Below are 27,993 nucleotides of genomic sequence, written 5' to 3' on the forward strand. Positions count from 1 at the left end.
GGTCCACTAGCGCACTCAATATGGTATTGATTGGTTTGCCTCTGTGTTCTCTGACCTTGCTGTAATCGTGCCAGAGAGGTCGCGGCAGATGGATTTTTCTGAAAAAGACACTGTCATGTTCGGTAATCTATGTTTGCAGTGCGCGGAGTAACAACAAGCGGAGCGCGGGCCGTCGGCTGTTTCGGGTTCGAGTACGCGAGGTCCTGCAAACGCCGCCCGAGAGGGATGGAAAAACTGCACTATTTGTGATGACAACATGGACAGTTTTGCAAATGCCTTTTAATTGGCTAGCATGGCATATTTTGGAAAGGTCATTCAGGAGGCTTCTGATTGGCTCTTATATCTTCTTCCCTGGAATGTTTTTTTTTTTGACTTTGAAGACTTCTGATTGGCTCTCGCGCATTTCCTGTGAATGATTTTCTTCAGAGTTCAAACTAGTTATTTGCGTCACGAAACCAACATTGCGGGGCTGGACCCAAACGCAGGACTCCGAGACGAGGGTATGATGTTAGGCGTAGTTTTATTCAAAGCTGAGCTAACCCAAAATCCAAAAACATGAAGCGAGGAGGCAAACTTGGAAACATGAACTAAGACGGGACTAAGCTAAGGTGGCACAGAATCGCTGTGACGAGGATGGCTCACGTCTCACTTTCAGTGGGGGAGATTCCTGCTGGCAGTGAACGCAACTCACTAACTCAAGGCAACCGTATTGGCCAAGTCCTGCTCATGACAATTTGTGTTTTCATTTTTCTTGCCTACCTTTAGGCTTCCGATCACCTTTCACACACTTTCCTTCAAATTATACCCTTTACTCGGAACGACGTTATTCCCAATTTTAATTGGCTATAGAATAACTTTGGAAGAAAGTTTAGCCTTGTGACTGGTTCCTGTGCCTTCACCTTGAAATGAATTTCTTCAGTCTTCTGATCAGCTGTAATGCCTTCTCCTGTGAATAACTTTGTTCGAGATTCAGATGATCTATCGTGCTTTCTCTCCGGTCTTCTGACGGGCGAAGCATTGCTTATGATTCAAGGTTATATTGCAACTTCATGCTTTGATCTTTACCTTTCAATCTCTTTTTTTTTTTTTTTTTTACCTTTCAATGTGTTTTGAAAGTGTTTGTGTGACCACAAAAAAAAATATATATATATATATATTTATACACAAGTCAGTAAAATAACCTTGTATGTGTGGGCCCGGCTTTCATTTTTCTTCTTGTTTAGCTCACAGTTTGTCGCTTATCCCCACGTGGATTGGCTGTTGAAACAGAAACATCCCTTGGCCTGTGCCCAAATACACACTGCGACGTACACACACACACAGACACACACACACACAAAGCTCTGCATCACACCATCGCCAACCCCCCACCCCCCCCCCCCACCCCAAGGAATTTGTCCTCCACAGATGGTAGTAGAAAAAAATCATTGCTTCCATTGTGACACCCTCATGAAACTTCCAGCGCCCTTCCACCCCCCCCCCCCCCACTCGCTATCCTCCAATCTCACATCATTCCCCCCTTTCATCCCTTCTTTTTTTCATCCCCAGCTCATTCACACCTCTCCCCCCTCCAGTGTCCTTATCGACACAAACCCAAGATCCAAATTTCAGTCTTCAGTCACTCTTTCGTCCTTGACTCGCTCTGTTGGCTTTCATCAGAAGTCCCCCCCCCCCCCCTTCCAACTTTAAGGTCGGGCAACTCGCCGTATTGCCTACTTAAATCCTTCTCCCGCTTCCACCAAGCTTCTTTTTCCGCGAGTCCTCTTTTGAGCACAGTGCTGTCACCAAGCCTCTCAGGGGGTACTAATGCAAGGAAGCATGAGCAGACGTGCCACTTAAAGCCACTCTTTTCAAATGGGACTACAGTACACGTCTTTTTCCGCACACACACAACCTTGCTCACTGCGGACCCCAAACCAACCCACTCATACAGGGGAAGGTATCTGAATATGTTCTGGTACAATGACCAGTGCTACTGAAGTACAAATCAGTCATGTGTGGAGTTTGGATGGTATTCCAGTTTCGTGCTAAGGTTAATTTAAGACAGCGGTGCGCAGACTTTTTTTTTTTTTTTTTACCCCAAGATCTACTTTACAAGTTGCCAACCTCTTGCGAGCTACCGATGTTGGGGTGCAGGTTTTACGTTGCCTCCTATATTTAAAATGCAGAATTAGCTTTATGTGCACTGTATTGTCTGTGCTTTCATTCTGAATCAGGCTGTGCCAAGGTGCAGTTTTAAAATGACACACCATCTTATCCTGCACTTACTACTTTGGCTTCAGACGGGACCTTCCCCCCTCGGAAAAGAGAAAATCTCGTCCAGTTTAACCACTTCTTCTTTGAATTTTCACATACTCCACCAGTCATTAGATCATTTATTTTTTAACTTTCTCCAAAGTAAACATAAGCAGCACGTCTAGCTCGTCTTTTCTCTACGTTGCCCATACTGTGTTCCTTACTAAAGCAGCGGTGGTGGACGCTGTCATTTATAAAACACATTGATGGGCTGCGTAAGTACTGTAACATTTGTAATTATAAGTATACGTCTTTAACAGCGTAAGGTAAACTAGGAAAAAGAGTGTGGCGGACCAGTGGTCGTTCCTTATTAGAGAAAATTCCGTGTGCTGCCTAAAAGAAACCAGTGGCTTCTTTGTTTCGTTTTTTTTCCAGTACGTATGTGAATTGTGCCATTGAATGTAACAACTAGTCATCCCTCACTCATTGAATCACATTGCAAAGTGCCGCAAACTGAATAGCTGTGTTGTACTTTCAATTTGCATTGGATTTTTAAAATGTTTTTGCGCGCAACGCAGAATATCTCCGAAGAGACTGCATCAGCGGTGCACAATTGCGCACGCGCGCAGTTTAGAGGGAACATTGGCTGACGATCGACGCATTGAGCACGCCCGATTTAAGACTTTAAAGTGACCGTTGTTGTGAAGGAAATATGAGTGATGGGCAACCAGTGCCAGAGTGCACCCGGCCTCTCGCCCTAATTAGGACAGGCTGTATCGAAAATGAAAGTGTCCAATCAATTCCTGGGCGACTGTAAAAAATCATCCGTGTCACTGCGTTTCATCATCGACATATTGACTTCCCAATGTCCACATAACCAGTCGGGCAGTAGCGGCGGTCAGCTCGTGCAGGGCGATGTGTGTCAACCCTGAAACGCAAGCCGCAGAACAGCGGAATAATAAATGCCCGTGGACCGATTTCGGTATTCCATTCCGCCGCCTTTTTGTAGGTCGCAAAAAAACCTTCCCTGGTGCGTTGCTTGTCATAAAAAGCTGGAAAAAGTTCACACGCACATTTTTGTCTCGAAAATGCATGCGGTTTAAAATATTACACGTTATTAAATTTGGTTTCAATAAGCATGTGTGCCACCTGTTTCCCAATATGGTGAATCACGAAAAAAAATGTACTAATATGGGACACTTCAAAGATAGATCGTGTCACTGCGATTTACCATCGTAGGAAATCAGTATGCAAAAATGACTCATTACCATGGCAACTACAGGTATGGCCGTTGTGAAACTAAACACGTTATAGGAAAGAATGCAAAACATTCATTATCAGTGGAATAACGACAACCACATCCAGTACATACTACAGTACAGAACAAATGTACATTCTGGTACATTCTAATTGCTGTGTTTGTGTGTGTGGCCCAATCCTGCGTTCCGAAATAAACGGGTACGAGTGTCTTTTCCTTTGGAATGACCCTGCGCCGGCTCCTCCTCTTCCTTGGAACCGCTTGCTTCAACCTGAAGCTCGTGTTTTACATCCAGAGTCGTGCTGCTTGCTCCATGCGCGACACGTGACACATCGATGTATTCCCACACTTTTCGATTTCTGTGTCCCTGGGGGGAACAAGTCCGCGGGTTCCAATCCCGCAGCACCTCCAGACCCCAGGAGGCGGCATATAGATATGATGTCAGGCGTCTCCTTTTATTCATACAAGCTGTCTGTCCGAATGGATTCTTCTAAATGAGTTACAGCTGGTCAGGGAGTCTGTGCGACAAGGGTGGGGGGGGGGGGGGGGGCCGACCTGCGCGGATGCGGGAGCATGTTCACCTGGCAGCATGATGGCCGCGGTCCGCATGAACGCACCGCCAAGCAAGGTGAGGACGGGGACGTATTAAGCAGGACCTAGACAAATCTCGCACACGCTTGATGACATTAGAGCGAGAGGAAAGATAGATCGCGCCATTGCGCGAGCCGGGCGGGGACTACAATGCGCGTTTTAAAAGGCTTCGCCGCCGTGCAGGCAATAGATGTCAGGCGGGCCCTCTCGTGTCGTTTACTTGCACTGCTTTCTCCTTTTTCCGTTTCATGTGCCAGCATCAATAAGTCACACCGGGAGGCCACGACTCCCTGTCTGCGCCCGCACGGGAGGCTAATGCCATGCGACGTTCATCCGAACACGTCGCATTCTCGCGTCCCGACGCGTTGAGGTTTCATCCCGGCTTAATCTCGCCGGAAGGCTGTTAATTAACGCCGGCGTACTAAAGCGGCAGCCGCCACTTCTCCTGAGTCTGGTTTACCGCGAGAATTAGCGTATGGGCTAAGAAATTACCAAACGCTTTCTCATTCAATTCCATGACTTTGTTTATGTCATGAGCGGGGCTGGGGCACTGCCAGGAGGGGCGTGGCCTGTCACCGCTTTGGGCGGTGCCACCTCTCACACTCGTCACAGCTGTTGTGCATTTGGCATGTTAATTGACCATGTTTTTATGTTGGAGTTTTTCTCACAGGCATTTGCAAGTTCAATGAGTTTGCACCGGGTCACCGTGTGCGGATGCTGCTTTTGAAATAAAACCCAATTGACATTATGCCTTTGCCTCGGAGTCCTGCATTTGGGTCCCCTCCCGCACCGATGGCTCGAGTTTGTGTGGGAGTGCTTGTCAATATTCTTTAGCGTCCACGCAAACACCAACCAGGGGCAGTCGCTGACCTTCTGTCAGGCTTATAAACATTTGTCACATGTACAATTAGCAACTAGCATGTGAAGTCGATTAATTTTGTCCATTTGGGTGCACATTTTAGACGACGACCCAATCGGACGCAATTAACTGAATCGAGCATTTGACGACCTTTCCTAGCTTGATTCTTCTTTTAGTTTTCCAGCTCATTGTTTTCCTGGCCACTACAGTTTGACGAGCGAAAATGTAAATGTGTTATTACAAAATAATAGCCAACAATGTTCACGGTTTTTATAATGCCATACAATCCGGTTTACATTTATGACCCGGCGTTTTATGGTTATCATGACATTTTAAAAACATGGCTGTTAGCAGCACACAAATGCTCATCCATGTAATCACAATTAAGCAATTGCCTTTTTCCCCCTGTGTAACTTTTAAGCAATTCACTGACATTATGATTATCATATATGCGTATTTTAAAGGCCTGTCTTTAATACTCAGTGGTTCAATGTAATGGTTAATTGTAACGTCATTGAAGGATCGTTAGTATAATGAGCTATAGTGCGACGACGGAGACGGAGAAAAGTTTTATGACGGAGATATCCTAAATGACCTCTAATTGAAATTTGGGGGCTTTTACAACTCTTCGGATCAGGCAGCTTAGTGATGCTTTTCAAAGACCATCAATAATTGACACCAAAAAAGCCGCATCAATAAGTTAGAAATACTAAAAGCGTCAGAAGTTTGGACTCGGCTTGTAAAAGACTGCTTGCGAGTCCAAGTGTGGGGGGGGGGGGGGGAATGACTTAATGGCAAAATTAAAAAGGGATGAAGAAAGGAGTGTTTCTCTCACAACTTCCCCGTTTTAATTAATCTCATCTCGGTCTTGCTGCAGTTAAATATTTCATTAGACAAAATAAAAAATGATGAATAGACATTCTTTAATTGACTTCAAACGGAATTGAGTTTGAGCGCCCGCTCCCACCGTGGCGTCGCGCTCCGCCGCGTTTCCACGCGAGGAGATAAAGTAAACAAAGCTTCCGGTGGTTCTGAGGACCGCTCGTTTCCAAACCACAACAGAAGTCAAAAGTATTTCCCTCATGAAAGGACCTTCAGTGATAAGTAGGTCGTGCAGACAAGATGGCGCTTTTGAAGCTTTGACTTCATCCGAAAGTTTTGCACAAAAAGTTTGTGTTTTGGGAGCTCGTTTTGTGTGGGCGGGGCCTCGTGTTGAAGTTGAACTACAGATTCCACAAACGATCGATCACTCATTTGATACTACCTACCAAATAAACTCCCCACTTTTTTAACTGTCGTGCAAAAAAATAGACCTGGTTATGTAACAAAAAGTGTGAAGATTTTCGAACAAAATGGGCTTACGGCCATGCTAGCCTGAAAACGCCCGACCGATCTCTCGGAAGCGAATCGGGTTTGGCCCTGGTCAAGTACTTGGATGGGAGACCGCCTGGGAATACCAGGTGCTGTAAGCTTCTCTCCCCCGGCTAAAATGCAGAGGGATTGCGTCAGGAAGGGCATCCGGCGTAAAACTGGCAAACAAATGTGCGTTCATATGAGATGACACGCTGTGGCGACCCCTAACGGGACAAGCCGAAAGGAAAGGAAGATTTTATAATAAAATAAAGGATGGAAAACTGAATCTGTTTACAAAACAGACAAATGAAGTCAACATAACAGGTACACAATGCACACATGAGCTAAGCTAACCTAATTTAAGGGCCCATACAAATATGAACATGGCAGGCAAAACAAAAGAAATTCAAACCCAAATGTGTTTCAAACAACAGGATTGACGGACGTCGAGGGTAGCGTCCAATCCAAGTCTTCACGGTCCGATCCTTTGCGAAGCTTTTTCTTTGTGCTCCAATGCAGGCCTCGCTAGCGTTTGCTCGTCGCTAGCGTCCTCGTCTTCTTCCTCCTGGTCCGACGCAGGCTTCGCTAGCTGGCGTTAGCTTGTCGCCGGCCCCCGAGCAAAGCTCCATCCATCCACTTAGCCTCCGTATTAGCGGCTAACTCCCCCACATTACGGCGTGATTTGAGTAGTCCACTCAAGCACTCAACAGTCCTTGTCGAACAAGTTGATCAATGTTTATAAATGTCCACCGTTAACAATATGTCCGCTACTCTAGTTCAACTTTTAACTATTGCAATTTTTTAACCGGGATACATGTTGGATACTCTGCATTGTTGTTGTTGTTTTTTTTGCTCTGATGGCAAAACTAAGGCATGTACGCAAACGTGGCATTTGTTCGGAAATAGGGTCCGCGGAAATAAACACACGGGTGAGGGAGGTGACAAGGGGAGTGGAAAAAAAAAACAAAAAACCAGCGTGGTAAAGAATTACTAGCTCGCCGCAGCGAGGGAGGCCCGAGGGCAGACACATCGGGACATGTTGGTGAACAGAGCGCCGAAGGAGACGCCACATCTGAGATGCCATCATTGGCTTCCACACATCCCCCTCAGAATGATTAATGTCTCTTTGCAGGCGCACGACAGCCCTCCGGGGAAAAAAGCAGGCCAGCGCTCGAAGACAATTCATTAAGTGGCGTGCGTGCGTGCGTGCGTGCGTGCGTGCGTGTGTGTCCTGTTGAGGTGATGGGCGGAACAATTTGTGCATTTATGCGCGTATTCCTGCGCCCTGGACATTAAAGGGTTCGGCGAGAGGGGAGCGGCGGGCGCGCAACTCTCGCCGAGACGGAGAGGGAAGGCGGCGTTACCATGGTGATGGCGTAATTATTCCGCCCGGCGAGAGAGCGCGCGCACACGCGGGGATTAATATTATCGTTATTGTTATTTGCAATGATTAAAAGGCAGTCGTCACTTGTCTCACCTGCCAGTCGGGAGAGGAATGACAACGGCAGGAAAGCGAGGAGGCGGGCGAGGATTATCTCGCATTCCCAGCACGGCTCGCTCGGAGCGCGCAGACCCTCGAACTGATCCACTGCTTGTCAGGCTTGACCCGCCGGGCCCCGTGCCGAGCGTGCGCCGACGATGGATGCCGTGCACCCGGGGGGGGGCAATATATAGAACGCGTGTGCGCTCAGATTTGGTTGGTCCGAAGCGCACCACTCGGCGGTCACCGTGTGACTTCCGAGCAGTCACAGATGTACAATGAGTGGAAATTTTGTCCCGTGGTGCTGCAGTATCCCTTTTTTCTCTCGCCTCAGCTGGCAGCTCTCTGCAAAAAAAAAACTCTTCCATCTTCAGTGCCCGTCCTTGCAAGACGGCGCTGGCGCAGATGCCATCTCCTGTTTCCTATTGTCACTTCTCGCTGTTGCTCGTGCACGACCTGACTTTTTTTTTTTTTCCCCCCTCCCCAAGGGTGATGGAATGATTTGACGAGGAGCAGCCACTCTACTCGGGTTTGCGTGCGCCTCCCTTGGCGTACGCAAACAGCACACCGTTTGACACCAGAACCCCCACTTTGAAAATAGGCACTATTACCGAAACGAAAATATAATTCACTGCGCCATCATCGGGCGAATGACCCTTAAATGAACCGAAAACGATCTGTTTAGTATTTAAGATGTACGTTTGTTGACATTTCGTATACTGACCGAACCGAACAATGGCAGAATGGATGGCAGAAGGTGCAACTAACCAGGATCCACTTGATGTGATTCATGCAACAGAATCGCAGTTTTCTTGCAGATTTCATACTTTAAAAAGATGAAAAAAATATAAAACTAGGTGACCCAGAAGTTTTAATAGACTTCTGATTGTTTTTTTTTTTGACTTCCCTATCGGCCGGCATGGTGGCTCAGCTGGTAAAGCGTTGGGCTCTACATTTCTGAGGTCCCGGGTTCGATCCTGTCCCCCCCTGTGGAGTTTGTGTGGGTTTCCTCCCACATTCCAAATACATGCAACATTATTTGGACACTCTAAATTGCCCCTTGGTCTGATTGTGAGTGAGGCCGATTGGCTGGCGACCACTTCAGGGTGTACCCCGCCTCCTGCCCGTTGACAGCTAGGATAGGCTCCAGCGTTCCCCCCGACCCTTGTGAGGATAAGCGGCAAAGTAAGTGGATAGATGGATGGATGGCTGTATTATACTCTCCCCAGGTGGCAGCCACCAGAAGAGCAGCACAATATCAATTGAAGCAAAAATGGTGGTTAAAAAATGTTCACTTCTTACAATATTATAATAAAATACAATCTTACAATATTATAGAGTATTAATTATCTCTAAATTGCCCCTAGGTGTGATTGTGAGTGTGACTTTCTGTCTCTATGTGCCCTGCGATTGGCTGGCAACCAGTTCAAGGTGTACCCCGCCTCCTGCCCCTTGACCGCTGGGATAGGCTCCAGCACTCCCCGTGACAATCGTGAGGATAAGCGGCGAAGAAAATGGATTTAGGTCTGGATTTTTTTTCTTTTTTTTTTTTAAGTATTTGTCACCCCCCCCCCCCCCCCCCGCCCGCCCATAACTTGGCAATTGACATTGGAGCAGCGTTGCAAGATTCCCGCCTGGCACCAAACACTTTGGCTGCACCGACTTCCGGGTCTTGTTGAGCTACATAATCTCCATTCAGAAGCCTCTGAACAGTCCGACGTCGATACAGGTAACGCTTTGACGCTCTCCAAAGCGTCAGCTGAATCGAGCTTTTGTTGGTGAAGAGTTGGAGCGCAGACGGACTTTGCCTGGCTTTGCGCAAATGCCCGCTCTAGCATTTTTTTTTTTTTTTGAGCTATTTTTATATCTTTTTTTTTTTTTTTTATTTCTTGCCCCCTGAAAACCAAAGGCCTCCCCTGGCTCTGCTCAAAACTCTTTGGTGGTGTGCCTTGACATTTTTCTAATGTAAACTGTACGCCTCGGCTCAGTAAAGGTTCTGTAACTCTGCCCTCATTTTCATTTCCCATTTTGGTAGTTAAACAACCTTTATCCATCCATCCATCCGCCCATGAGCTCCACTTGAGTTTTTTTTTCCCCCATTTTGTTTTTGCCCTGCAAGCCCCCAGATGCTCGAGTGCTCCCAATCCACGGGAACTAATCCGCCGTTTTTCAGCAGAGCGGCGTGCGCCTGCGATGCTCAAAAAAAAAAAAAGTGTTGCAAGCTCAAGTGCGTGCTCAAAGTCATGTCCTCATTAAGTCAACAGCGGCGCGTCGCCGGCCGAAAAGTGGAGAGAAGTACAGAGGACGACCCTCTGGCGTCTTCAGCCCTGCCAGCACTTGGCCGCGGCGCTCGAATGTGTCGACAAGATTGCTGACAAAGTAATGCTAATGAATGACTCGTTCATTCACGAATTGAGCGTGTTCCGACTAAATCCTCCTAATTGTGACATTGATGATCAATTAATCAATGGAATATTTTCTTTTCTTCAAAATGCAATTTTTATTAGTATAGGGTAATCAATGCATTGTTTGATTTCCCGTCTCCATGCGAGTGTTGTAGTGAATGGACGACATTGTCATGTTGCTGTTCTTGTTGTGGCACAGATAAAGTTGGACACTACTCCCCGATGAAGTACCAGCAGCAGTAGTAGTTGTTGTCATGGTTGTCATTATACATATAGTAATTATTGTATTCGCTATCAGCACGTTTATTGTCACAGTTGGTCTTCTTGTTCTGGCCAATAAATAGTCCCTGGTGAAGTAGAGATGGTAATATTATTACTAGTGGAAATAGTGTAGGTATTTTCACATCCGGTGAAGAAAATAAGTATTTGGACAGTATTTGAAGAGGTTGTTCCCCAAAATCTCACAATACATGGCCGCGGTCATCCTCTCCTTAATGCAGTGCAGTCGTCATGTGCCATGTGCAGAAAAACACCCCCAAAGCATGATGCAAACACCCCCATGCTTCACAGTAGGGATGGTGTTCTTGGGATGGAACTCATCATTTGTCTTCCTCCAAACATGGTTAGTGTAATTATGACCAAAAAGTTCCATTTTGTTCTCATCTAACCACAAAACCTTCTCCCATGACTCCTCTTTATCACCCAAATGGTCACTGGCAAACTTAAGACGGGGCTTGACATGTGTTGGTTGAAGCAAGGGAACCTTCAGTGCCAAGCATGACGTCTTAGTGTATTACCAACAGTCACCTTGGAAACGGTGGTCCCAGCTCTTTTCAGGCCATTGACCAAGTCCTGTTGTGTAAGTCCTGGGCTGATTCTTCACCTTTCTAAGGATCATTGAGACCCCGTGAGGTGATATCTTGCATGGGGCTCCACTCCGATTGAGACTGACCGTCATGTTTAGCGTTAGCATTTTCAAATGATTGCTCCAACAGTGGACCTTTTGTCACCAAGCTCCTTGGCAATTTCTCCGCTGCCCTTTCCAGCCGTGTGGAGTTGTACAATTTTGTCTCTGGTGTCTTTGGACAGCTCTTTGGTCTTGGCCATGTTACAAGTTTGAGTCTTACTGATTGTATGGGGTGAGCAGGTGTCTTTATGCAGCTAACAACCTCACAAAGGCCCATCTGATTCAGGATCATACATGGAGTCGAGGCGGACTAACAGGTCTTTGAGGGTCAGAATTCCATCTGAAAGACAAGTGTTCAAATATTGATTAGCATTATAGATTGTGATTTCTGGATTTTTCTTTTGAGACGATCTCTCTCACAGTGGACATGCACCTACGATGAAAATTTCAGACCCCTTTGTGATTTCTAAGTGGGAGAATTTTGCAATATAGCAGGGTGTTCAAATACTTATTTTCTTCACTAGATATTCCCAAAAATATTTTTTTCCTGGAGTTTCTTTTGTTTTCTCTCGAGTTCTGACAGAGATGACTCATCCCCCGAAGAAGTTGTAGTGTTGTTGTTCTTATCCTGGCACAGGAGATGATCATAAAACCTCTTATTTAATTACTTTATCGCGACTTATCGTTTTTTTTTTTTTTTTTTTTTTACTGTTGTGAAAGGATTCTGAATATGTAGGATTATTGGGATCAGTGTTGTTGGGAGGGGGCAGCCATCACAAGATGCTAATTTGGAGCAGGTGGTCTTCTGTCGCTTCTTCGGTGAAACCACAAACGTCTTTATCGACTTCCTTTTTCGCGAAACCCAAAAGCCTCAGGCCCCGTTGCGGTTTATGGAACTCTCTTGTTGCGTCCGCGATGGCGTGGCGGAGGAAAGAACAAATGAACGTTATTAGCGCGGGGAGAGAAGACGGAGAGATTAGCACTAACGCCAGATGACGGCGTCACACGACTCTCTAATGACCACTAAGAGGGAAAATGAATGTGGGCCATAATTACATCCACTCAGAACTTCCAAGAATTGTTGGGTGCACGGGAGAGCTCGCCGTTTCCCGCTCGTGACCGTCATCAATCATTTATCATTTCTGCAGAATCAAAGACAGACGTGAAGCCGTTAGAGTGAAGAAGCTTTCTCCTCCACACTCTCAACCCAAAACAGAGAGCAAAACTATAACTCCTGCCTCCCTTTCCAAACTCCATAATGTGCCTCTGCCGTGCTGCGGGTGCGAAGCGGCGCTCCTTTCGGGGATCGATTCCACTTGGGCTTCGCCGTGTTTTACAAAGGACGAGACACGGATCTAATTCCCTTGCAAGTCTGTGCGGAACTTTTAGACAGGCACACACCCACAGAGCTGTGGAGAATGTCATTTAAAAAAAAAAAATGGAAAAAACTCGATTTGAATTCAGCAAAGCAGCGCAGTGGTTGTTCAATAAATTCCAGATTAGCAAGTAGCGTTCCCGGACCTCGTTTCGGGAAATGACAGCGTAAGACCGAAGCCTTTTAAGCGGTAACATCGCCACGGAATACAAGCAAGATGCCGCTCCTCGTTGTTTGCAGATACATTATTGAATGCTGATGTGAAGCCCAAGAAAGTTTGCATAATTAATCCCATTTTAATATTTAAGCACAGTCATTCACACGCATCTCTCGCGCTTAATAAATTCCGAGTCTTAATGGGGTCACGGCGACGTCGTTTGGGATGTTTGCTCCGGGCTGGAATTAATACTCTGTATGAACCGAGACAAGAGTTAATCAATGTCATCTATAGATTTGAATGGTTTAACAATGGAAGCAGATCTCATCCTCAAATTCATTTAAACTTAAAATGATAAAAGTGGAGTGCCCATTTCTTGGTTGGCTTTATTTAGTTCTCTCATTCCGCATTTTGCCGACAACTGAATATCAAACTAGCGAAGAGAAGCAGAGCTAGCAGAGAATTCAGAAGTGACGTGGAATTTCTACTCGACGGCTGCATTCATCATCTTTTCAGTTGTAATTGATTGTGCAACACCCCAAAAAAACCTCTAAACATACAACACCACAATATTTAGTGTTATCGTAACACTCCATCACAAATAAGTCACGCTATCAACGTCGTACTTGCGACTCATGTTAGCTTATTTACAGTGCTAATGCTAGCTGCTATTTTGTTGAAGCTGGGTATGAGTTCTATTCATCACAATAACACACTTTGATAATCGTATGCCTTTAGCATACTCTGTACTTCTCTAAAACTAAACTTTTGCAGAAAATCCAAACATATGTCGCCCGGCGCTGGATAAACAATTTCAGCACTTTTTTTCATTAGTGAAAATCGCAGTTTGCTAATTAAGCCTTTCTCCCCCAACGGTTTACCTTAAAGATTTATAGGCGACATTTGCTCGGCATGCATATTTGAATAGACAGCGGCTCGTTGCAGGTTTGCGTTAGCGACGCCGTCAAATATTCACGCGTACTTCCACTCCTCCGAAGACTCTTTCAGGTTATTGATAGGACTGATTTGTCTTCGAGACCGTCTTCAGTCTCCTCCCGAGACGGCAGCTAATGAAATATTTAAATATTAATGCCTTCCAACTTGTTTACCTCCTTTTTAGCTGCTGTAGTGACTCTCGTCTACTTTCTTTTTTTTTCGCCTCTGGTTCTTTCCTTTACTTCACTGCCGTTATTTGCCGGAAAAACATCTATTTGCCAGCAACATAAAATTATTGCTTTGACGCCATCTTATGCTACCTTGGTGCTTAGAGACTCTCTTGACTTGAAGAGCTTCAATTATATGGGCCGTAGTTGTTGAATAAAAAAAAAAAAAAAAAAACAAGTAAGTTTTACTGCAAATATTAAACTCATTTCTCTGAACACTGTAAATTATCAGTATAAAGCTTTCACTCAGAATCAATTGCGGGTTAAATTGCTTTACTTTTCCTCCGCCTCCTACATTAGGACCCTCGGCTCATTCCACGGCACCGCATGGCCTCCGTCACCATTGCAGGCCAAATAAAGTTCTTTATTGTTCTTCATTGTTCAGTAATCCCAGTTTGACTGCGCAAAAGGAGCCCCCCCCCCCTCCCCCGGATAAAAGCACCCCAGGCCTTTTAAAATTGCTAATCGATAGCGACATTCGCTCAAAAGGTCCACGCAATGATTAGTTTTTCACTCTATTTTTGTCCACAATGACACTTCCCATTTAAGACTCCAGAGGCAAGAGAGCGTTTTTCTTTTCTTTTTCTTTTCTTTTTTTTTTTTTTTTTTTTTTAAATTCACGCCATGGGTAGCAATGGAATGATTTCTGAAGAGATGGTGATGGGATAGCGGAAGCTGAGACTCGCTGACGCAATCGTAGAGAATCAGAATGGGAAGGCTCCCGTAGAGCAGACGTAGTAATCGTTTTTTCTTTTTCTTTTTTTTTTTTTTAAAGAACTACACAGCGGAGAATAAGAAACCCAACTGAGAAATAATGGAAGACTTCCCAGTGGCCTTTTAAAGATTTTTTTTTTCTAATCAATTAAACTTAATGTTATATATGCAGCGAGAAAATTGTGTACCACTGTATGTGTTCTCTATTTAGGTTTTGCACCATAAAGTAAAATGTTAATTTTTGTTTGTCTTGGTGTCGCGGGCTTTTGTTTGCATTACGAAGTGGCTTCAGAGACTGCAGTAATTACATGTAATTAAACCACTTTATTTTTGTTCAGGTTTTTTTTAATGGTTTCCCTTCTTATTGTGAGATGTACTTGTCTTTACTAAAAAAAAAAAACCACACACACACACACATACACACACAACTACTGTATTAGCTCTTTTTAAAATTAACTTTTAAACCGAAAATATTACCATTTAATCTGCGACCCTGCATAATTAAAACCAAAGGACGGTTCCCGACAAGCCGCTAAAGCTGATGGATGGATACCGCGCAGATGAATCTTCGCCTCTCATGCTGCCTTTAAGGGCCAGAACGAAAAGCCAGGAAGGTCCAACCTCTAAAGATCACATGACATTTAAAAATGTGAGAGCACATAAACAACACCGGGCGAGCTTCAGACGTTGCTTTTAGCTCTGACCTCCGCGGGAAATAGAGGAAAAAAGCGACGCTAAATGGAAGCTAAATGTGCAGTGACACAATGGCAAGAATCAATGTGACTTTTCCTGGCTAAATGGGAGATAATGGTATCACAATGGAGGCGTGGGGAGCTTGTCTACTCAGCCAGGCCTGATTGATCTGTTACAGCAAGAGTCACTTTGCGAGCCGCGCGGTGTCCGGCCACATTAAACTCACGCGAGCCCAAACGCGTAGCAAAGTGCGTTTACTGTATCGCATCGAAGAAAATCCAGCAGATCCTCTTGCACAGCCACACATGGTCATTAAGTATTACACGTATTCCATACGACGTAGGATTTCTCTGCTCTGTGGAAGGATTTTGCTTGTTCCGTTTTTGTTGTTGTTGTCATATTTCTAAACTGAGAGCTGCGTTAGCATGAGGAAGCAACAATTGGCGGGTAATGGAAGTGCCTAATAGCCGCTGTGCCCCAAGTGCGGTATTTGCTGTAGTTTGTGAAGTGTCAGTCGAAAAGGTGTTATGTAATTCACATTTTAACTGGCAAAATAATTCAAAAATAGCCGAGGGAATTTAGACGCAGTCAATATGATGACTGAGGGACACGGTGATCGCTAATTGACTTTTCTATTGTTTGGTATTAATACCAGAGACGTGAAATGGATTGCGCACTGCTGTCTGCTAGCAGGCTAGCCATTTTGTTTTGCTAAATTTGGCAAAGACGCAACCAAACCTTTGAGTCATAACTGTGAGGGGGGGAAACTCTGTCTGTCCGCAAATGCTATGATGGCACTTTTGTTCCCAGTCTGTCCGTTCGGAAATAACTATTACACCAGAAAGCACTTCTGGGATCTTCTCCTTACGACTGCTATCGACATCCACTCAGTTTATTCCCGTCAACCAGAGGTTCCTACGGAGCCCCTAAAGGGACATTGGAAAAAAAACAAACTAACAGGTTTCTCATTGTAACGAGTAACTTACTCATTGTAATGAGTAAGTTACTATTTACAATGAGTAAGTTACTCATGAGTAATTACTCATTACAATGAGAGTGTCGAAAAATGACTACCTATGAGTTGTAGCTCATTAACCTGCTAGCGGTAGCTTCCTGCTTTCAATTAGTCATAGCTTATTATCTGCCAGCGGTAGCTTCCTGCGTTCAGGTAGTCGTAGCTTCCTGAATAAGGTTCTTTTATACACGCACACATGCAATGGACTAGTTACTCATGACAATGAGAAACCTTCTCATTACAATGAGAAACCAGTTAGTTTTTTTTTTTTTTAATGTCCCTTTAGGGGCTCCGTAAGTTCAGCTGGATTTTTGTATTTATTTAATTGTTTGAAGAAATTGAAACAAATCCAAACCTTTTTGGGGTAAACCTGGCAAACCCCAATCACAAGCTTTTGTTATGGTTTAATTTCAAGTTAGCTGTAGACAATCACTTTTTTTTTTGGCACCTGTAAGTATCCTGGCCCCAATTGTTAACCAAGATTCAGAAATGATTTATGATGCTTTTTACATATTGCATGATGCGGAGAGGAGTTCAGTGTACTATGCTATCGACAGCTAATAACACCCAAAGATCGTTTATTTTTCAAATTGGAATGAAGCCTGACTAGAATGTCATTTGCAACAGCGTTGATTGCATGTGGCGTATATTCCCGTCAGCTTGCCGTAACGTAAGTAACTGACTCCTTGCGAATGGACATGTCAGGCAAAGTAGGCACAGCTGTGTACCTGAACGGAAGGTCACGGAGGCAGCTCCATGAATCTCCTCAGCAGGGTTAGCCTGCCGCGCGTCTCCGTGATTTATACCCGGCGGCAGAGGCCAGCCGTGAGCGGAGGTCAGGTGCATATAGCACGCGGGGTGACGCGCGCGCACACGGACACACATCACGAAGTAGCCCGTGCGCCACGACGTCCCTCGTCCGGGGAGCCGCGTGCCGCAGAGCGGTCGCAACCACTCGCCTTTGCGAATGGGAGCGCCCACGCTCAAGGTCATTAGCGCCGCCGCCGGCCACTTGTTTTCCCGGATAACCAAGACAAACAGCCAACAAACGGCTGACATCCTACGCCATCCATCTTCGGCGCCGAATCTTGATTTGAATGGCTGCTAAGGAATTGCGGAGGACACGTTTAAATCCCAGATGAGGACTTGAAAATGCGTTCTTCCACTTGAATTCCCTCGGATGTGACGGCCAGTCCGCTGTCTTCTAAAGAGCCGTAATTTAGAGGTGTGATTTGTTAGATTTTGAACCAAGAGATGTTTTGTCTGGGTAAGAAGGGGACAAATTAAATAAAACAATGCGCACACACACGATAAACAAGACAGACAAACCTCTGGCGACACTGAGGGCAAGCATGCAGGCAGGAATAAATCAGAGCTCCAGTCCGGCTGATGAGGTGTATTTCACTGGCAAGAAGTGACCAACTCACAAAGCAGCACCCGGCGGTCATTAATCTCCAGGAGACAAGCCCTCTGTCCTAGAGCTGGCAAAGGTAAGCCAGACCCGCGCTGGCCTGGCCCCATCCAGCGGCCCGCAGGACTAATGGCCGTATCAGTTGTCAGGCACAGAGCCGCCGCTGTTCACGTAGACAACGTAGCCACGGTGAATTTCCAAGAATGGTACAATCCAGTTCATCTCACAACCGCACGATTTGGAATGATAAAACTTAACTTGGGTTGTTTTCCTATAAATGGAACAACAGAGTCACAAAATGTGATTTACCAACACAAAAAAAACCAACAACAGACCTTTCATGCTTGCTTTTGTTATGCCGTTGTCAGCTAAAAACAGGAGTAACATTTTTCTCCAAATCAGAAGGGCTAACGTGTCATCCAATAACTGAGTCATAACCTGGTCGGTTTTCTGTTCTTTGGTCCTTGCTTCAAGTAAGTTTCTGTCAGCTTGTCCCGTTAGGGGTCCACACAGCGTGACATCTCAGATGAACACTATTTGTTTGGCACAGTTTTTACACCGGATGCCCTTCCTGACACAACCCCTCTCGGGGAGAGGAAGCCCCAATGGGATACGAACTCACGACCTCTGGTTTACCAAACCAATGCTCTAACCGCTGAGCTCTGGAGCCTTCTACAGTCCTTGCTTCATTAACAGAAATATTGTGACAAAAAAAATATATATATATATGATTAAGGCATGGCAAAAGCTCCAAAGCTTAAATGTGTATCATGGATCAATTTTGTAGCAGTGCTGAACAGGTCATATTCATACTACTGCATCTTAATCTGCTGATGATTGTTAGAAACTTGATTTTGGTATTATTCAGTATTTGCAATCTGTGGTGGAAGTACCCTCGAGCAAGTATAAATCGGTGAATAAGAAAGTCGGCTGCGCCATTGGTATTAAAATAGTATTGGCTTCGAATGCTTTGACTTTGAGTCGAGCTAAAAATGATCAAACCTAATCAAACTGCCAAAGTCAATAAAAATGATATTTTCCCCCGTGCCGGAGGTTAGAACGAACCCAGCTGGGTGTGAGCAAAGCCAGGAACACACACCAAAAAAAAAAAAAAAAAAAAAAAAAGTTGAAGGGGGCTAAATGGAATGTTTGCTTTAATCAAATATGCGCGAGAGAGTTGTGCTCAAACGCGTCGCGTCGTACGCCGTCTTGCCAAGATGCAGCCGCGTTTAAAAGGAAAGCGGCAAAGGCAGATGACGAGGACTGGCAAAGGACTCTCGGCAAAGAATCACACTTGGCAGCTCGTACGCTTGAATCTCTCGCACGCTGCGAGAAGCCAGCGCACTCGCTGCAGCTTTTACGTGTGTTTGTCTGTGCCAGATGCCAGAGGAGGCAGCCCAGACGCAACCAGCAGAAGGCAAAGATAATTTGCCCGAGTCCAATGGGATGACTTCTCATTTGTTCGTTTCTTAGCGGGCGCCGAGCGATGACAAGTTTTCGCGCACGACGGCTGAGCTTTTAAACACCAACCCGTCTCTGAGCTAAAGTACACGATTTTCGAGCGCTCCGCAAATACCGGTTGTTCATTCAGCGGCGAGAGAATGCAAAGTTAATTTTGTTAGCTGGAGCCGACAGCAAACTTTAAGCGAGGCAATTCGGTTCTCGCTTGGCATCGAGACAGAAAGCAAAAAGGGAGGCGCGTTAAGCTAACCGCGGAGCGGGCTCGGAACACTAAAGTCCAACTAAATCAGTTCGACTTAATCGTTGTAAAACAAAGCTTTGTCTTTGCTGCTTTTACTGATAGGTTGGTGGTTCACACGAGCGTGCAGACAGCGTGGAATAAGTTCCCTTTCAGGAACTGTTCATGTGGATTTCTGTTTTTCTCCATCCCCATACTGTATGTGGCCTGTGTTTGACTGGCGACTCATACGTGGCGTAGCCCACCTTTTGCCCCCAAGCCAGCAGGGACGGACTCCAGTTTTCCAGTGACCCAGAATGATGATTGAAGTTAGAGCGTCCGTGGAGGTATAATTCATGTGAGGTGGACGCGGGCAGCAAGGACACGCCAGACCCATCGTATCCCCTTCCTCCCCCCGACTGTCCACGTCACTGCAAACAGATGGAGCTGTCAACGGACGTCCGCCCGAACACAAGCCGGGGCGGAGCCGGCGGCCACATTTGCATGTCACGGAGTGACGAGCTGACCGGTTTGGGTCGCGGAGGTTCCTGTGCTGACGCAGCTGCATGGCTTTTATCTGCACAAAGAGGTCAAGGGGAGGCTAGGGGTTTTTGTCCTGTGTGGTTCCTGTTATCTCTGGACTCTGGGTTGGTTACTGTCCTCCGAAGTTTAAAGCCCAAGTGTCATCCCTATAAACATTCTAAAATGGATATCGAAATGAAAAATACAGTTAACATTAGTCACTTCAATGTCGACGCGAAAAAATAAATATGAGCGGAGAGCGCGTCATCCATGAGCAAAGTGGCGGAAGTGTCATTCGACATCCAAGTGGTGGCCATATTGGCTGCATCTACTGCCCGTGACATCACCCCGGACATTCCCCATTGAAAACACGCTGTGCCACCTACTATGGGAAACACCCCTTCAGACACAGAAGCTCTTTTCGAAGACGAGAACATCTTCCTGGGCAATATTACCCTTTTGTTTCTAGCCATATTTAGATGATATGCGGATCACTTCTAACTAACAACAGACTCCCAGACAGTATGTATGAGCCAGCCCGGCCGAAGCCGTCCCTCGCGGATGAGGCTCGTGGGACACAGAAGCTCGGACGTTTGTGTGCGCTACTGCCCTTAACGTCACTTCCTGCTTCCTGTGGAAAACAAATCCCTCGAGAGGATTTTCATGGCGGGAGTTACAAAAGGCCATATACGTCAAAATCATGTTTTGTGGTGAAAAAATGGATAGATCCATATACCGGCTCCCGTTTTTTTCATTAATAAGGTACTAAAAATCATCCATTTCATGACAGCGGCACTTTAACTAACAAATGGCCGCACAAACAGATAAATTAGAGCATTCCATATTTTTGTTGCATTCCCATCATCCTATGTGGCCTTCCTGGGCACAAAATGTTTTCGCCTTTAGTGTCGGAATTTCATTGTGGCATGTTTCAATTAAAATGGAATAAAAAGTGATTTATTACCCTTGTTTTACTCCATCCGACTTCATCTTGCATGAACAAGAAAGAAATCAAATGGACTGACGCACAAACGGAAATATGGTCCTTCATCTAATTGACGGATCGGTGCCGAAAGCAGAAGGCGGCTCCAACTTGCATATGGAGACGAAGAACGGGAAACAAAACAAAATATGGCGTCGTCTAATATCTGTCATTTCCAACATCGGCGTCGTCCTCTGTGACTTGAGGGAATAATTGCAGTTTTTAATTACAGCATTGTTTGGGTGAAAGTCGGCATCGTCTGCAAATTAAAATGTCTTCATCAAATGAGTGGCGGTGAAACCGCGCCGACTAACATCTTTGCGTGTCAAAATGTTTATCTCCGCTTTGCCTACAGCACAATGAAATCTATTTTGACAGACTTATTATTCCAAATTTGATTTTTTTTTTTTTTTTTTAAATCAGATGTCACTTTCATAGCTACCTAGATTAAATCAGTGCGTTTTAATACACTGACATTGTATCAGTGGTGTATGTGTTAAAGACGCTTATCAGTAAACCTTAACCCAAACACGCGGGCGGCCGCTTTATCTTTATTTGCGGGGACGGCGCTAATTATATTTTCCAATGAGCCCTTGATGAATGGCCTGGCCGCGACTGTCACGTGTAACTAATCGCCCGCGTTTGGCGCCGTGCGAGCGCGAAGGGCACGGAAGCCGCCGCGGAGCTTGTTTGACGTGACGTGACGCATTCGCCCGGCTGCCTTTTGATGCACGACGCAAACAGCCGACCGGCTGCTGCGGCGGAGAGGTTAATCTGTTTACAAGAACCTTTGAGAGCCCGTGATTGAGCGTCGCTGTTGTCGCGAACGAAGCAGTTACAGGACGCCGGCGGACAAAATACCGTTAGAGGGACGCTTTCGAATGATGCACTTGTGAATCTTTCGAGAAAGAGGAAATATATCACTGCATATTTGCAATGCCGACTGCTTGGACAGGGGACTTTGGGGAATAGACCAAAACCTTTTTAACCTTTGAACTCGTCGAAACAGAATCAATTCTATGGAGTAGACGGATGAAGATTGTACCTTGAGGACAAAAATGAAACTATGACTGAGGTTAAAGTGCCACTGTCATCAAATGGATGATTTTTAATATGTTATTAAAAAACGGCAGCCACTATGGACTCATCCCATGGATGTCAAATGGCACTTCCACAACTTTGCGGACGCATGACGCGCCCTCGGCTCATATTTATTTTTTCGTATAGACATCGAAGTGAATAATGTTATATGTATTTTGCATTTCAATATCTATTTTAGAATGTTTAACGGGATGACACTTGGGCTTTAAGTTACTTTGTAGCTCACAGTAGATGACAGAAGACCACAAGACCCTTTTTGATTCTGGGGGACAGTTTATGGACGATCTCGAGTCTCCGGCGTATGTTTTTGGAATTTTGGAAGCATTATTCATCATTTTCATGGATTTTTTTTTTTTTTTTTTAGTTACTATCTCAGCCTCAGGTTTGCGCTCGTGTGTTTTGATTCTGCAAAAATTACTACAACTTACAATTTCTACGAAGCCTAATAGAGGTGTCGGAATCGTCCAAAAAGTGGTGCTGATAAAGGATTTCATTTTTCATTTTGGGAGTTATACTTTGCGTGAATTGTGGCCCAACCAAGGTTTCTGTTAAACATTCGGAAACTTTATTTGAAAGAAAAAAAGTACGGCCTTGGACGAAAAAGTCGGACGGAAATGCTAATAATTCATCAGCCTTGACAGAGGTAATTTTAGCTTTGATTAAGTATAAATCTTTCACATTTGATGTTTCCATTGAAGACCTTATTAAAAATTAAAACTGAAAAGTTCGTCTGTTCTGCGTAGAAGTTCAAATAAAACCCCTTGCGATCAAATATCGCTGCATAACTAAAAAACAAATTTTTTTTTAAAGCGAATGCTGTTCGGGAACGGCCCCTGCGAGACGTCGTTAACTTGATGGAAGAATAGAATTGTCATCCTTGAAACCCTTCTGTCATAAAAGAAAAAAAAAAAAAAAAAGAAATAATACCATGAAAGCCAATTGTAAATCCCAGCGCTCCCCTTCACACATTCAAGACGACCGACCGCGCTCCTGTCAGCCCGTTCGGAAAAGGCCAAGCAGGATCTAAAGGTTAGAGAAGCCAGATTGCTGCTTTGAGCCCGTGAACGGCTGAGAAATGTATTGACGCACTAACTGAAGCCCGGGTTGGGGGGGTCGGGTGGGGGGGGCTATTGACTTCTTGTCAGGGAAAAAAAAAAAAATGTTCATAATTGTTTTATTTCTAATGAAAAAGAAGCTCTATTTTATAAAAGATGGCAGGTACTTTTAATTTGATGATGCAGAGATGCAAACTCGAGGTGACCATTTAAAAAAAAAAAAAAATTATATAAACACGACACTATAATTTATCGCATGAAACGTCGAAGAAATACTGTACGTATATCTGCGTGGCTTTAAGAGGCGGGGCCTGCTGGGAGGGCTTGGTGAGACTGCATTTGAGCGTCTGTAAACTTCCCCGACCCAGCGTGTGCGGCGTGCAATTCCCGCTCCCACTCCTCTGTGTCGTCGTAGAGTGCGAAGCAAAGTTGTCGCCCCGCAGTTCATCGTTTAACATATTTTTCATTTCTTTCACCTTTCGCGCCGCTCGATACGCCTGACAGCCGACCTTTCGTGGGAGAGGAAAGCGAAAAGGCCTGTAACTGTAAGCGGACCGCTCACGCACGGGGCCCGGCAGAGAAGCGCACGCATTAATCTCGGGTCGTCGCCGGGGAGACGTCAGTGAGCGTGGAGATATTTTGTGTTTGCGTACACGCTGGCGAGAAGTTTCCCGGCGAAACAATTCAAAGAAAAGCACTACTTTTTCTGTAGTTCGGATTAAGCAATGCTACTTACCGTTCAACGGGAAATTACTGTAAGTGTCACAAATCTTAGAAAATAGGAGGGGAAAAAACAGCTGCTGGTTTGTACATCCGTATTTAAAGTGTGTTTATTGCTGACTACAAAGAGCAGCACAATATCCGTTGAATTGTCGCAAAAAGAAAAAAAAAACTTGCGTTCTTTGGAGCAGAGGTGTCAAACTCATTTTTGGCAGAGGCCACGTTGTAGTTACGATTTCCCTCAGAAGGCCGTTGTGGCTGAAACCAGAATATTATTTAATCGCCTCATCCTATTTACACAAAATTTATGAACTAGCGTTGGAATCAGAAATCAAGGGTGATGGGTTTTTGATATTTGGGAACACAAATGTGGTAAAGAGGAAGCTAAGTCGAAAGGCGAATTTACCAGTCGATCTACGTTCCTATCCTCACCTATGGGCATGAGCTGCGGGTCGTGACTGAAAGAACAAGATCCTGGATGAAATGAGTTTCCTCCGCAGGGTGTCCGGGCTCTCCCTTAGAGATAGGGTGAGAAGCTCGGTCATCCGGGAGGGGCTCAGTGTCGAGGTCGCTTCTCCTCCGCATTGAGAGGAGCCAGATGAGGTGGCTGGGGGATATGATTCCGATGCCTCACGGACGCCTCCCTAGTCAGGTGTTCCGGGCATGTCCCACCGGAAAGTGACCCCCAAGGACAACCCAGGACACGCTGGAGAGGTTATGTCTCTCGGCTGGCTTGGGAACACCTCGGGATCCCTCCGGAAGAGCTGGAAGAAGTGGCTGGGGAAAGGGAAGTCTGGGTATCCCTGCTGAAGCTACTTCCCCCCACGACCCGACCCGGAAAAGCATTTGATCATGAATGGATTTATGGATGGAACACAAACATGCTTGCAACATCTGAATGTTATGATGTTTATGATACGACCATTTGAAATTTTGGTCCAGATTCGAGCAAGAATCATTGAAATTGGCACCGATGATTTGCCTTCGCCGGCCGCATAGAATTATGTATTGGACCAGACCTGGCCCCCGGGCCTTGAGTTTGACACCTGTGCTTTAGAGTTTATGTATCCATGCAGTATGTAATATGTAATTACTCCACATTTTTAAAGTACAACATTGTAGAGTGATATTTTTCCAAAAAGTACAGTTTTTTTTTGGGGGGGGGGGTAGTGGGATTAGATTGGCAATTCAGTTCATTTCAATGGGGAAAAGTTTCACTCTCACCGCTGTGTTTTTAACCGAGCATTATTGTACATTCATGAAAGCGTTTGCAACATGCGCGCACCACATTTATTCAAATAAAAGCATCCCCGCTAATAGACGCCTCCGCCATCTGCAGTTGAGCAAATGAACACCCTGACAAACAACTTCCTAACCTTGCCAGCGCCTCATTCCGCTCCATTTCTTTTCCTTGCCAAATTCAAATGAAATGGGTCATTGAAAGTCAGCCAAGTAAACAAAGAGAAATATTTGCATCACCTAGCACACACACACACGCAAACAGAGAGCAGCGTGCACGCTGTTCTCGAAATCCTGCAGAGGAGAACATTAAGTCATACAAACACCTTGAGTGTCAGCCTTGGCGGAGGAAGGCGGCGAGATGGATGGTCTTTAACCCGGGACGCTCAGGCGCTGATGAATGACCGGCTCATTTTCACACTCACACACACAAAATACACGCTTTTAAAAGCACATCAATTTCCACGTACAGTATGTGGACTCGCGAGGACACACAAACTGAGCGCGCACGCAAATACACACACACCAGGCCCGCTCTCTTGTTGCCACAGGATACAGAAAATAAGTATTCGAACACCCTGCTATTGCAAGTTCTTCCACTTAGAAATCACGGAGGGGTCTGAAATTTTCATCGTCGGTGCATGTCCACTGTGAGGGAGATCATCTCAAAAAAAAATGCAGAAATCACAATGTATGATTTTTGAACAATTTATTCGTGTCATACAGCTGCAAATAAGTATTTCAACACCTGAGAAAACTAATGTTAACCTTTGGTACAGTAGCCTTTGTTTGCAATTACAGAGGTCAAACATTTCCTGTAGTTGTTCACCAGGTTTGCACACACTGCAGGAGGGATTTTGGCCCACTCCTCCACACAAATCTTCTCTAGATCAGACAGAGGTTTCTGGGCTGTTGCTGAGAAACATGGAGGTTCAGCTCTTTCCAAAGATTTTCTATAGTGTTTAGGTCTGGAGACTGGTTAGGCCACGCCAGAACCTTGATATGCTTCTTACGGAGCCACTCCTTGGTTTTCCCGGCTGGGTGCTTCGGGTCATTGTCATGTTGAAAGACCCAGCCACGACCCATCTTGAGGTGAGGGAAAGAGGTTGTTCCCCAAAATCTCACAATACATTGCCGCGGTCATCCTCTCGTTAATACAGTGCAGTCGTCCTGTCCCATGTGCACAAAAACACCCCCAAAGCATGATGCTACCACCCCCATGCTTCACAGTAGGGATGGTGTTCTTGGGATGGAATTCGCTTCACAGTAGGGATGGTGTTCTTGGGACGGAACTCATCATTTGTCTTCCTCCAAACATGGTTAGTGGAATTATGACCAAAAAGTTCCATTTTGTTCTCATCTAACCACAAAACCTTCTCCCATGACTCGTCTGTATCATCCAAATGGTCATTGGCAAACTTAAGACGGGGCTTGACATGTGTTGGTTGAAGCAAGGGAACCTTCAGTGCCAAGCATGACGTCTTAGTGTATTACCAACAGTCACCTTGGAAACGGTGGTCCCAGCTCTTTTCAGGCCATTGACCAAGTCCTGTGGTGTAGTCCTGGACTGATTCCTCACCTTTCTAAGGACCGTTGAGACCCCACGAGTTGACATCTTGCATGGGGCTCCACTCCGATTGAGATTGACCGTCATGTTTAGTTTCTTCCATTTTCAAATGATTGCTCCAACTGTGGACCTTTTTTCACCAAGCTGCTTGGCAATGTCTCCGTCGCCCTTTCCAGCCGTGTGGAGTTGTACAATTTTGTGTCTGGTGTTTTTGGACAGCTCTTTGGTCTTCGCCATGTTACAAGTTTGAGTCTTACTGATTGTATGGGGTGAGCAGGTGTCTTTATGCAGCTAACGACCTCACAGAGGTGCATCTGATTCAGGATCATACATGGAGTCGAGGTGGACTTTTAAAGGCGGACTAACGGGTCTTTGAGGGTCAGAATTTTAGCTGATAGACAGGTGTTCAAATACTTATTCTCTTCACTGTATTTTCTTGTTTTCACCCATATATGGTTTTCATGTTGGCTACACCATGCCCCTGAATCTCTAAAACGGTGTTTATCGTAAATCCAAAGCGATGTCACGCTGCCATCTAAAGGGATCTGTCAGTTACGAGAGAAGTTCACAAACCTGAATTTGCCGGCGGCGGCGGCAAACGTTTGTATTCCAGTTGACAAATATAAACAACCACAGCAGTGGATGAGTAAAATCTGAAACATATTCATGATTATTTTTTTTTTTTTCAGCCTGCCATCACTCAATTCGTATGCGCTTACAATATCCAACGGAAGCTTACGGGGAATCATTGCGGCACTTAAGCGCGTGAATGTAATTACATTGACAGCCAGTAGATTTTACAATGCAGCACTCTTTTGAGACCCGTCATTAAATTGTGCAGGTGTCCCTAATGTTGTGGCCCGGTGAGTGTAAATCAGCATAATGCTTTTAGTCACACTGGCGTGTATTTACAACCCGGTGGGTGCAGGTACTGTACATCTGCTCTCTCCTTTCTCCGGCGCGTAGCCTGCAGCCTCGCTACGCTTAGTTAGCGTAATGACACATCGGAGAGCAATCAACTGTCCGCAAAGATAAACACTCCTGACTGGAGGCTCCATTACTCCGCAGTCACGCCTGAAGGAATGCATTGTAGATGCGCCGTCGTTATACCCGCCAAACTAAGCTACAAGCGGAAAAAAACAACGGAAGAAAAAAAATATCGACAAGCGAAAGCATCCTTGCCGGAGAACTGAATGATGTCATTTGCTTGGAGTGCATTGGAGGCCGTCAGGTGTTAATAGGGATGAGCGTTAACAGAGTTTGTTTACAATTCTGCGGGTTTAAAGGCAAGTAAAATGGAAAAATGGAGTGCGCTACTCAATCTTAATGAAATTGCTCTCCACAAAAGGACACGATGATGTCAGCGTCATCCGACCGCACCGCTGCAGTTGCAAACACGAGCATTAAAACAAAGATTCAGAACACTCTCAGAGATTCAATACAGATAATAAAAACATTGATTCACGGCAGTTTGTTGTGACCGCCATGCTGTCTCACGAAATCAGTTGACAAA

General features: G+C 45.3%; 1 long non-coding RNA gene and 1 pseudogene across 2 annotated transcripts in view; both read left to right on the forward strand.

Annotated features, from left to right (window-relative positions):
- LOC133498655 (uncharacterized) overlaps nucleotides 1–27,993 on the forward strand; it is a 124,786-nt gene that overhangs the window by 41,204 nt on the left and 55,589 nt on the right. The window lies entirely within an intron of this gene.
- Nucleotides 6,300–6,415, forward strand: LOC133504342 (5S ribosomal RNA; annotated as a pseudogene).

The sequence above is a fragment of the Syngnathoides biaculeatus genome, chromosome 1 (assembly GCF_019802595.1).
Source record: "Syngnathoides biaculeatus isolate LvHL_M chromosome 1, ASM1980259v1, whole genome shotgun sequence".
NCBI lineage: Eukaryota > Metazoa > Chordata > Actinopteri > Syngnathiformes > Syngnathidae > Syngnathoides > Syngnathoides biaculeatus.